The sequence below is a fragment of the Phoca vitulina genome, unplaced genomic scaffold (assembly GCF_004348235.1).
Source record: "Phoca vitulina isolate PV1807 unplaced genomic scaffold, GSC_HSeal_1.0 scaffold6, whole genome shotgun sequence".
Lineage (NCBI taxonomy): Eukaryota > Metazoa > Chordata > Mammalia > Carnivora > Phocidae > Phoca > Phoca vitulina.
The window spans coordinates 34651704-34662512 of record NW_022589709.1 but is presented as its reverse complement, the minus strand read 5'-3'; positions in this window follow the sequence as shown (position 1 = coordinate 34662512).

Here is a 10809-nt window from a genome sequence, read left to right as displayed (position 1 = left end):
CATGTAGAAACTAGTATATAAGAGTGTGTGGGTGTGAGACTCAGGGAAACCTTTAAAGCTGGTAGCTGTTCAATTCTTAAGTTCCACAATAAATAAATTGTTTAAATTAGGCTTGTGATTTTTTGTGGGGTATGTAGAAATAATGAGAGGGAAATATCTCATGATAGATACAGAGTTCGAGTAATTTTTTTAAATCTTTAAGCCTTGGGGAGATGGATATGTTCAAATCAAAGTTAACTAAATAAGGTATTAATGACTCCAAGTTTTGTCGAATCTTCTAAATGTGAAACCAAGTGATATTATTTTTCTTGGTTTTTAATTTTATGCCCATTTCCAGGAAGCATAGACTTCTTATTTGGAGAGAATGAACACTTTGCTCATTGCTGCAAACCTGTCTGAAACAGGGAAGGACCAATCTTGGGAAAAATTTTCAGCCTAATGTCTTTTTTCCTAGCCTGCCTTTTGCCCATAACCACTCCCACATGCCCTGTTCCTAAGATAGTCTGAAGTTTCAAAATGCCAACAAAAAATTCTCTGTATTTAGGTTGTTTTGGATTGTTAATTATTGGTGGCAATGGATGAGTGTTCAGCACCTTGGAACTTTTGCAAAAGAAACTTAATAAGGATACGTTTGCTGTAGTTGGAAAAGTATTTGATGAACAGCTGACCTTTCAAATGTTTACATGAGTTGAATCTCTGAAATGCTAATGTTAGGAAGGTCCAAATTCTAATTCAGAGTCAGACACTGAATCCCTTTGTGGGGAAAGCTTTTAAATATCTTCAGTTTTTTCATTTGTTTTTTTAAAAAGAGGCTGACCTCACCTACTAATTAATTCGTTAATATTTGTGAATGTTTTGAGAGGATGAAAAGCACTTTTTCAGGGCAGTGCCCTATTGTTCCCTATCATGATTATGGTTTGCCACTCACCTGAAGTAAGTGGGTAAGTCATGTGCCAAGTTTGCATTGTAGAAAGGAAATGATTCTACAGATCCTTAACTGTGAGTTGGAAAAAGATGTTTCTTTCACGTGGAGCTTGTGAATAAAGCTTCCACTGTTCTAAGGAAAAAAATGTAAAAGGAAACCTAGTTGTCTGGATTAGGTCACTTATAAATACCTTTAAAAATATTTACATAAATCTCCATTGACTAACCAATTCTCTGCAGCACATTTCATAAAAATTTCTTCTCAAGTAATTTCTTTTGAAAATTCATACATTTGGTGAGTTCCCCCCACCCACTGTGTCTTGCATGGGGCCTGGTGTTTACATAGTGCTCAGTTAACTTAAAAAAATTAATCCATGCGTCTCAAAAAACTAGGGAGATAAGCTGAGGAAGAAAGTTGGGGTGGAGGAATTGGGAAGGGCCTCTTTTCTATGGTGGCTTTTTTTTTTTTTTTCTGATGTATTATTTTAGCATAGTTTTTGCTTACATTCAGTTGCTTTGTTGCTTGACTTCCTCTTTTAGATGAGTTCCTGCATCCCTCAGCAACTGCACCAGTCACCAAGGCTGTCTCGCCCTAAGCAGTTCCAGAACTCTCCTTTTGTGGTTCTGACATTGCACAGGAAGCAGCAAGCCAGGGCATGTTCATATCTTCACTGGAAAAGGCCATTTTGAAATTGTTCTAAAATCACTAATCATTTTGGTTGCACTTCAAGTATGAAGGGAATTCTCAGGGAATCACATGCCATAGACGTCATCTGATTTCCATGAAGGGAAGATAAATGTTGTGTTGTTGTTACTGGAAACAGTAAAAAGAATTGCCTCTTTTGAGGTCTGATCATACCTTGAAGGTGTCTGGAATGGAGAACAGAGGTCATTTTTAGTGTTCAAAAACTGAAACAAAAGACAACAGTTTCCAGCATAGTGTTAAAAACTAAACAGACAAATAAACAAACCCCCCCCAAACAAAGTTTTCAGCACTTAAAATTTAGAGGTTTCACATGAAAATCTGGAATCCCAGCTGTTTTTTTGAAAAATTGGGAGATCTGGTGTTTCTGGATCTTGCTTTCAGATTTGACAAAACTGATTAGATGGAGCATCAGCTGCCCCTTGGAACATCTGAAGGCTCATATTACCAGCTTGTTCCCTGGAAATATGATCTACAGGGTTTACATGCTCAGAATAAAGGTCCAAATATATCCTCTTAAGTCATTCTTTTCACTCTCTCTTAATAGTTCCTATCCTTTGAACAGGAAATAGACATGGGAAAGCATGATAAGAGAATGAATGACTCTTTATCATGCTTTCCCATGTCTATTTCCTGTTCAAAGGACAGGAGCTATAGAGAGTGAAAAGAGTGTTTTAAGAGGATATATTTGGACCTTTATTCAGCTGTTTATAGGCAATACTTCACAAGGTTATCCAAATAACTCAAATTTAAATATACTGATTCAAATATACTTCCTCGGATTTTTGTGGGGGGAAGATGTGTATGTGTTATGAATTATGTAGTCTTAAAAAGAAAATTAAATATTTTTCAAAATGGTTTATCTGATATTTAGGGCCTTTTTAAGCAAAAACTTTGCTAGTGTGACCACTTGACAGCAAACAAACTAATCTCCACTGTAGTCTAGTGACTACCACCAGAATTATATTTATATCTAAAGAGAGGTAAAATAACAATCAGACACCAGTACCTCTTTACTGAAAAGTATGGGTGAATTTCTGAGACCACATTTATTCTAAGATATATTTTGTTTATAATTCTGCCTTTTTCCACTAGACATAAATTGCTTCATAGATATTCATCCTTTCTTCCTAATAGCATCCTGATTTTCTTCTGGGGTGTTATCTCTCTCCCATCTATTGCAGTCCCAGGAGGCTGAAGGGTGGTAGTAGTAAATCAAGCCACCTTGGATTCCCATTAGAGAAGCCCTTGGTTCTTACCCTTACTGCTGGGTATAGGCTTGTGACTCAAGTTTTGAAAGGGGGACTCTTTTGGTTATTTGAATCTTGAACAGAGTGGTACAAAGTCAAAAGCAATAGTTAAAGCTCAGGCATTGCAGGGATGTTGCTCTGATGGTCATTTGGTTCCTTGTCTTGTTCCTGTCCTGTTCTAAAGTCTGGTTTCTCCAGGCTCCCTCTTGACTTCATGAAATTTCCCAATATTCTGTTTAATTTTCTTTTCTTTCTTTCTTTTTTTCTTGCATAAAATCAGACAGCTCTAACTGATATATCTAAGCCCTGACTGTCTTGCCACTTGCCCTGCTACTGCCTTAGTCCATTCTCCACCATCTCTTGCCTGGGAATACCAAAGTAGACTTCTTGCCACTCAAAACAGATAAATTTATATATATCTGCTAAAACATTTTATGAGTCAATTCAAGTCACTTCTCTGCTCAAAATCTTCAAGTGGCTTCCCAATTCACTCTGAGTTAAGGACAAAATCTTTACATGTTTAAGAAGGTTCACCATGATCTGACCCCTAATGCCTTTGCGACGTCATTTCCTACTACTCTTTCCCTCCTTGCTACACTGGCCCCATTGCTGGTCCTCTAATGTCAGGCATAATCCAGTCCCAAGCATTCTTCACTTGCTCTTCCTTCTACCTTGAATACTTTTTCTCCAGACAGCCACTTTAGCTCATTCTCTCACTTTGGGATTTTGTTCAAATATCACCTATGTGGTGAGACCTTCCCTGACCACTGTATTTACAATGTGAAGACTCTCCCACCATTGGCATTTCCTACCCATTTCTCAGCTTTTTTTTAATTTTTAAATTTTAATTCCGGTGTAGTTAACAGACAGTATTATATTAGTTTCAGGTATACAATATAATGATTCAACAGTTCTATACATTGCTTAATGCTCATCATGATAAGTGTACTCTTAATCCCTTTAACCTATTTCACCCATTCTCCCCCCAACCCCCCACTCATCTCCTGTCTGGTAACCATCAGCTTGTTCTGTATACTCTTTTTTTGTCTCTTTTTGTTTGTTTTGTTTCTTAAATTCTGCATATGAGTGAAATCATATGGTATTTGTCTTTCTCTGACTGACTTATTTTACTTAGCATTATACTGTCTAGATCCATCCATCTTGTTGCAAATGCAAGATTTCATTCTTTTTTTATGGCTGAGTAATATATATATATATATATATATATATATATATATATATATATATACATCTTCCTTATCCATTCATCAATGGATGGGACACTTAGGTTCCTTCCATATCTTGGCTATTATAAATAATGCTGCAATAAACATAGGGGTACATATATATTTTCAAATTCGTGTTTTCATTTTCTTTGGGTAAATATTCAATATTACTGGAATTACTAGATCATATGGTAATTCTATTTTTAAGTTTTTGAGGAACCTCCATACTGTTTTCCATAGTGGCTATACTAACAGTGTAGCATTCCCAGTAACAGTGCATACGGGAGCCTTTTTCTCCACATCCTTGCCAATATTTGTTATTTCTTGTCTTTTTGATTCTAGGCACTCTGACAGGTGTAAGGTGATATCTCATTGTAGTTTTGATTTGCATTTCCCTGATGATAAGTGATGTTGAGCATCTTTTCCTATGTCTGTTGGCTATCTGTATGTTTTCTATGGAAAAATATCTATTTAGGTCTTCTACCCATTTTTAATAGGATTATTTGGGGGTTTTTTGGTGTTGAGTTGTGTAAGTTCCTTACATATTTTGGATATTAACCCCTTATCAGATCTATCATTTGCAAGTTTATTCTCTCATTCAATAGGTTGCCTTGCCATTTTGTTGATGATTTCCTTCACTGTGCACAAGATTTTTATATTGGTGTAGACTCCTTAGTTTATTTTGGCTTTTGTTTCCCTCGCCTTTAGGAGACATATCTAGGAAAATGTTGCTACAGCTGATGTTGAGAAATAACTGCCTATGCTCTCTTTTGGGATTTTTATGGTTTCAGGTCTCAGATTCAGGTCCTTAATCCATTTTGAGTTAATTTTTGTGTATGGTGTAAGAAAGTGGTCCAGTTTTATTTTTTTGCACATAGCTGTCAAGTTTTCCCAACACCATTTGTTGAAGAGACTGTCTTTTTCCCATTGCATATCCTTGCTTCCTTTGTCAAAGATTAATTGGCCATATAATCGTGAGTTTATTTCTGAGCTCTCTATACTGTTCTATTGATCTATGTGTCTATTTTTTTGCCAGTACCATACTGTTTTGATTGCTATAGCTTTGTAGTATACCTTGAAATCTGGAATCATAATACCTCCAGCTTTGTTCTTCTTTCTCAAGATTGCTTTGGCTATTTGGTTTTATTTTGTGGTTCCATACAAATTTTAGGATTATTATAGTTCTGAGAACAATGTTGTTGGTATTTTAATAGGGATTGCATAAATCTGTAGATGGCTTTGGATAGTATGGACATTTTAATAATATTTGTTCTCTCAGTCCATGAGCATAGTACATCTTTCCATTTATTTGTGTCATCTTGAGTTTCTTTCATCAGTGTTTTATAGTTTTCAGAGTACAGGTCTTTCACCTGCTTGGTTTATTGCTAAGTATTTTTATTATTTTTTGGTATAATTGTAATTGGGACTGTTTTCTTAATTTCTCTTTCTGCTACTTCATTATTAGTGTATAGAAATACAATGGATTTCTAGGGTGCGTGGGTGGCTCAGTTGGTTAAGCGACTGCCTTCGGCTCAGGTCATGATCCTGGAGTCCCTGGATCGAGTCCCGCATTGGGCTCCCTGCTCAGCAGGGAGTCTGCTTCGCCCTCTGACCCTATCCCCTCTCATGTGTTCTCTCTCTCTCATTCTCTCTCTCACAAATAAATAAATAAAATCTTTAAATAAAAAAAAAAGAAATACAATGGATTTCTAAATATTAATTTTGTATCTTGTGACTTTATTGAATTCACTTATCAGTTCTAGTAGTTTTTTGGTGGAATCTTTAGGATTTTCTGTATATTATTTCATGTCATCTGCAAATACTGAAAGTTTTACTTCTTTCTTACCAATGAATGGATGCCTTTATTTCTTTTTGTTTTCTGATTGCTATGGCTAGGACTTCCAGTACAGTGTTGAGTAAAAGTGGTGAGAGTGGACATCCTTGTCCTGTCACTGACCTTATGGGAAAAGCTCTCAGTTTTTCTACATTGAATATGATGTTTGCTGTGGGTTTTTCATATAAGGCCTTTCTTATGTTGAGGTATGTTTTCTGTAACTCTACTTTGTTGACATTTATTATCAGTAGATGTTGCACTTTTTCAAATGCTTTTTTTGCATCTCTTGAAACGATCATATGGCTTTTATCATTTCTCCTATTGATGTGATATATCACATTGATTGATTTGTGAATATTAAACCACCATTGCATCCCAGGAATACATCCCATATGATCATGGTAAATGATTTTTTAAATGTATTGTTGGATTCAGTTTGCTGATATTTTGTGGGGGATTTTTGCGTCTATGTTCATTAGAGATATTGGCCTGCAGTTCTCTTTTTTTGTAGTATTTTTATTTGGTTTTGGTATCAGGGTAATGTTAGCCTCATAAAATGAATTTGAAGCTTTCCATCCTCTTTTGGTTTTTTGGAATAGTTTGAGAAGAATAGGTATTAACTTTTCTTTAAATGTTCGGTAGAATTCACCTGTGAAGCCCTCTGGTCCTGGACTTTTATTCATTGGGAGTTTCTTGATTACTGATGCGATTTTATTGCTGGAAATTGGTCTATTCAAATTTTCTATTTCTTCCTGTTTCAGTTTTAGTAGATTTTATATTTCTAGGAATTTACCCATTTCTTCTAAGTTGTCCAATTTGCTGGCATATAAATTTTCATAATATTTTCTTACAATCCTTTGTATTTCTGTGGTGTCAGTTGTTATTTCTCCTCTTTCATTTTTGATTTTGTTTAATTGAGTCTTCTCTTTTTCTCTCCTTTTTTAATTAAAAAATCTTTTTATGAGTCTGGCCAAGGTTTATCAAATTTGTTGATTTTTTCAAAGAACCAGCTCCTTGTTTCATTGGTCTGTTCTATTGTTTTTTTAGTTCCTATTTTGTTTATTTCTGCTCTAATCTTTATTATTTCCTTCCTTCTCTTGTCTTTGGATTTGCTTGTTCTTCTTTTTCTAGCTCCTTTAAGTGTAAGGTACATTGTTTATTTGAGATTTTTCTTGTTTCTTGAGGTGGGACTGTATTGCTATAAACTTCCCTTTTAGAAAAGCTTTTGCTGCACTCCAAAGATTGCGGTGTTTTCATTTTCATTTGGCTCCAGGTATTTTTTTAATTTCCTCTTTGATTTCTTTGTTGACCCATTCATTGTATAGTAACATGTATTTGTGTTTTTTCCAGATTTTTTTCTTGTGGTTGATTTCTAACTTCATAATGTTGTGGTCAGAAAAGATGCATGGTATGACTTTAATCTTTCTGAATTTGTTGAGAATTGTTTGTGGCCTAACATGTGATCTATTCTGGAGAATGTGTATTCTTCTGTTTTAGGATGGGATGTTCTGAATATATCTGTTCAATCCATCTGGTCCAGTGTGTCATTCAAAACCACTGTTTCCTTGTTGATTTTCTGTTTGAGTGATCTATCTATTGATATAAGTGGGGTGTTAAAGTCCTCTACATACAGTATTATTGAATTTTAATCGATTATTTCCTTTATGTTTGTTATTAGTTGCTTTATGTATTTGGGTGCTCCCATGTTGGGTGCATAAATACTTATAATTATTATATCTTCTTGTTAGATTGTTTTCCTTTATGATCATATAGTGTCCTTCTTTGTCTTTGGTTACAGTCTTTGTTTTAAAGTTTATTTCGTCTGATATAAGCATTGCTACTCCAGCTTTCTTTTTACTTCCATTTCCATGATAAATGCTTTTCCATCTTTTCACTTTCAATATGCATGTGTCTTTATGTCTGAAATGAGTCTCTTCTAGGCAGCATATAAAAAGAGTCTTGCTTTTTTACTCATTCCATCACCTTATGTCTTTTGATTGGCACATTTAGTCCATTTATATTCAAAGTAATTATTGATAAGTCTGTACTTATTGCCATTATGTTACTTGTTTTATGGTTTTCTGTAGTTCTTTTTTGTTTCTTTCTTCTCTTGCCCTCTTCTATCCCACTTTGCTGGCTTTCTTTAATGATATACTTGGATTCCTTGCTGTTTATTTTTGTATATCTGTTACTGGTTTTTGATTTGTGGTTACCATTAGGTTTATATATAACATCTTATTTGTATTGTAGTCCATATTAAGTTGATGGTTGCTTAAGTTTGAACCCATTCTTTACCCACCCACCCCCCATGTTTTACATATACGTTGTCTTATTTTACATTTATTTATTTATTTATTTTTAAAAAGATTTATTTATTTACTTTAGAGAGAGAGAGCAGGGGGAGGGGCAGAGGGAGATGGAGACAAGCAGATTCCCTGCTGAGCAAAGAGCCTGATGCGGAACTCAATTCCAGGACCCTGAGATCATGACCTAACCTGAAACCAAGAGTCAGATGCTTAACTGATTGAGCTACCCAGGCATCCCTCCTTTTATTTTATAATCCCTTCACTGATTTTTTTTTTTTCTAAAGAAGGTGAGAGATAGTGGGGGGAGGAGCAAAGGGAGAGGGAGAGAAAGAATCTTAAGTAGGCTCCATGCCCCGTGCAGACCCTGATGTGGGGCTTGATCTCACAACCCTGAGATCATGACCTGAGACGAAATCAAGAGTTGGACACTTAACTCACTGAGCTGCCCAGGCACCCCCCACCCCAACTGATTTTTATAGAGATACTTAATTCACTGCTTTTGTGCTTCCTACTTTTCACACCTTTACTGACAGTATTTCCTTTCTACTCAAGGAATCCCTTTTAACATTTCTTGTGGGGCTGATCTAGTGTTCATGAATTCCTTTAACACTGTCTGGGAAACTCTTGATCTCTTCTTCTATTCTGAATGTTAGCCTTGCTAGATAGAGTATTCTTGGCTACATGTTTTTGTTTGTTTGTTTGTTTTCTTTCCTCACTTTGAATATATCATGCCAATGCCTTCTGGCCTCTAGTTTCTGCTGAAAAATCAGCTGATAGACTTATGGGGTTTCCCTTGTATGTAACTTTTCTCTTGCTGCTTTTGAAATTCTCTCTTTATAACGACTTTTTGCTATTTTAATTACTATGTGTCTTGGTGTGGACCTCCTTGGGTTGATTTTATTGGGGGCTCTCTGTGCCTCCCGGATCTGGATTTCTGTTTCCTTCCCAAGATTTGGGAAGTTTTCAACTATTATTTCTTCAAATAAATTTCCTACCCCCTTTTTTCTCTCTTCTTGTGAAATCCCTATAATGTGGTTGTTGTTACAACTGATAATGTTGCTGAGTTTCCTAAGTCTATTTTCATTTTGTATTTTTTTTCTGTCTCCTGTTCAGCTTGATTGCTTTCCATGACTCTGTCCTCCAGGTCGCTGATCTGTTCTGCTTCCTCTGGTGTACTCTTTATTCTCTTTAGTATATTTAGTATATTTTTAATTTCAGTTCTTGAGTTTTTCATCTCTGATAGGTTCTTTTTTATGTTTTTTAATCTTATTGTTAAGAGTTTCACTGATGTCCTCCACTCTTTCCTCAAGTCCAGTAAGTATCTTTATTACCAACAATTGTCTACCAGGCACATTACTTATCTCTGTTTTGTTTAAGTCTGTTGTCCTGTTCTTTCATTTGGAACATATTTCTCTATCTCCTCATTTTGTCTAACTCTCTGTGTCCATATTTATATCTTAAGAAACTCAGCTATGTCTCCTGTTCTTGAAAGTGGTGGCCTTATGAAGAAGAGGTCCTGTGGTGCCCTGCAGTGCAGTGTTTGCTGTTCACTGGAAGCTTGTGCTTCAGGGGTATCTCCTGTGTGTGTTGCATGTGCCCTACTATTGTCACTGAGCTGCTTTTGCCTTCAGTTCAGTTGTCTGAAATGGCTCTCTTTGCCTGTTGTGGGTAGGGTTTGTTTCCTATGTTGTTAGTGGGACAGTCTGGGGTTGCCTTGGTCTTGAGTCATACCAGGTATTTGCCAGAGATGTGGTATCACCAAACTGTAGGGCGCTTTCCCTATGTTGTCCCCTGAGAAGCTTTTATTGGTGGGCAAGGTCTGTAGTCAGACCTGATGTCTGTCCTCATTTTACTGCTGATACTACAGTGGGACTGGTGTATATGGTTATCTTGCCCTTTCCTGGGCAGGAGTCACTTTGGAATGGGCAGATGCCTATTAGGACTGCTTGCACACTGCCAGGCTTGTGACATCATTTTGGATGGGCTCCTACCACAGGTGTATTGGAGGGAGTATCAGGTCTGCAGGAGAATGCAGAAGTGGGGTGTGCTGTTAGCAAGTTAGGTAGCAAGTTTTGGTGCTATATGGTTCTTGCAGGTATATGTGTCTAGGCTGGGGCATGGGGAAGGGAAATGGAGCCCGCCAGCTCTTTTGCTCTTGGGTAAGTCTCCCAAAGATCCCTGCCCTTCCAGCCACACTCTGAGATCAGTAAATGAATCTCCCTCCTGTATATCCCAGGCATTTTTCAAACTGCTGCTTCTATGCTGTATCTCCATGGGGCTATTTGTTGTGCTGCCTCTTTAAGGGTGGGAACTCAGTTTCCTTTCACCCTTCTGGCTGTCCCAGAGTGGAGCCTGCTGATTTTTAAAGTTCCAGGTGGTAAGCCCCACTCATTGTTGGGCCTCTCTGGTTTCAAAGCCAAATGTTATGGGCATTTATCTTCCCCATGCAGGTTCCCTCCTCTCTCCATATCCCAGTTTTCCTCCCTCCTGTGGACAGTTCCACAGGTTTGTTTAGCTCCCAAGCATGTCTCCCTTCCCTCTTTACTGTGGCCTCTTCCCTACATTT